Here is a 1,837-nt window from a genome sequence, read left to right as displayed (position 1 = left end):
TGTATTTACTTCATTGGACGTCCGGGCATATATATTTTCGTCGTGTGTGTGCTGACCTATGTAGTCAATATGAGTACGTGAAAAACAAAAACAGATATAAATCCAATTTCAAAAAGAAAATGAAAAAAATGTATAAACAAAACTGGCAAGTGTGTGCATGTGGATTCGGAGGAGAAAATGCACAGCAAAAATCAAGCGATTTGATAGGTAAAACCGTAAAAGAGCGTGTCCCTCGTTATTTGTTCTTTCTTTAATCTACCTAGCTAATCTAATCCCTATTCGGTGAGTGCTCTGTGTCCAGCCCGCTCGGGTGTGCAAGTAAAACTTATTCCTTTGTAAACAGCGATTCCACGAGTCGTCTCGCGCGGGCGGTCCATGTCGTCTGACACCATAAGCAACGCTGTCTTCTTGTCTCTTCCCTACGCCTTCTTCCCACACTCCTGATTCCCTTTCCTCTTCCCTTCTCTCTGTCCAGCACTCCAGTCCCTCAACGGCCACCGCTACTTCAAGGAATCCCCCGCAGATCTGGATCGAGGCCACCACCGAGTCTCCCTCGAGCGCCTCCTTCTTCCTCCCCCTTCTCATTTTTCGTCTCTTCATCCTTTCCATGCCTCTGAGTTCCTTTTTTTCCCTTGCCCATGACGAGCAGGGAAGCCTCGCCACTGCCGCCGCCACCACCACCACGGACGTCGTCACACCATCGCCGCCTCCGAGTTCGCCGGCCACCGGCGCCCGTCCTCCTGTACGACCAACGCAGCGCCACTCTCTGCCTCAGACCAGGACTCCTCTTTTCATTTGTTTTTAATCTCATCTCTGCATCTCTGCTTTCTTTACCAAAGATATGCAGCCGAGCCAATTGAGGAGCTCAGAACTACCGCCGTCATGCCCACGTCAAGTTGCTGCGCATCTCCACCTCCCAGCCTTGCTGAGGCATGCCAAGAGGCGCTGCCTCGTCTGGACTCCTCTGCTACCTCCCATTCGTGCCTCTGCTTCAGTCGCCAGCGAGCCGCTGCCTCGTCCGGCCGGCCTCCTCTGGTCCCAGATTTGGTTTAGGCCACAACGGTGGTTGTTGCTGTCGATTGTGCTTGCCTGATTCGGAGTTTCCTTCACTCCATCTTCCCTCTTGCCGAATTAATTGCTTCATTATGTTCCCCTCATACGCTGCTTGATTTCTGATGCGGCAAAGTCGCGTGCGTATATAAATTGATTGAATGGGATGCAGAGGAGCGAGGTGGGACTAAATCTCAACACGGGAGATTGAGAAGCTTACGGCGGAGGCCGAGGAGGACTCACGGCGGCGCGCAGGGTCACAGCGGCGCCGCGGGTGGAAAGCGAGCGTCTGGATAAGATGAAATAAAGGATCGCGGGTTGAATTCTTACAAATATAGGGGGGTCTTCGTAAAAACGAAACGTTTTCCCAGGTTGCCACTAAAACAGGGACTGCGGGTTAATTTCTTGTAAACCAAGGGACTTTTCTGCAAAATTGCTAGCGACGACGGACGACAGAAACCCAATTCTCTTTACTAGCAAAAAAAAAGAGCCCGTGCATTGCAACGGGAGAGAAAACAACACACGCTGTTAACCCAACAACCATCACTGAAGACCACAATAGGTCCATCTTCTTTATTTTTGCGAGGCATCATATTTGTGTTGCCGCTTATCCTCCTTACCTCGCCGGCGATGGTCTTGATGTTCACACAAAACAAAACAAAAACGTTTTTGAATATGGTTAATCCTAAGACGTCTCTCTCTCCCTCCCTCTCTCTCTCTCGCTATCTCTCACTCCTGCGACGAGAAATCTATTGTTTTTCCCCTGTGACATTTTTCAGAGGTATGC

General features: G+C 50.1%; 1 long non-coding RNA gene across 1 annotated transcript; it reads left to right on the top strand.

The window, feature by feature from the left end:
• The first annotated feature begins 245 nt into the window (after window positions 1-245).
• Window positions 246-1,569, top strand: LOC123065212 (uncharacterized). The gene is made up of 2 exons (XR_006430925.1): window positions 246-742; window positions 840-1,569. It is a non-coding gene; the product is annotated as an uncharacterized lncRNA (long non-coding RNA).
• Window positions 1,570-1,837: the final 268 nt, after the last annotated feature.

The sequence above is a fragment of the Triticum aestivum genome, chromosome 3B, assembly GCF_018294505.1.
Source record: "Triticum aestivum cultivar Chinese Spring chromosome 3B, IWGSC CS RefSeq v2.1, whole genome shotgun sequence".
Classification (NCBI taxonomy): Eukaryota; Viridiplantae; Streptophyta; class Magnoliopsida; order Poales; family Poaceae; genus Triticum; species Triticum aestivum.
This window is presented reverse-complemented; position numbering and strand designations above follow the sequence as displayed.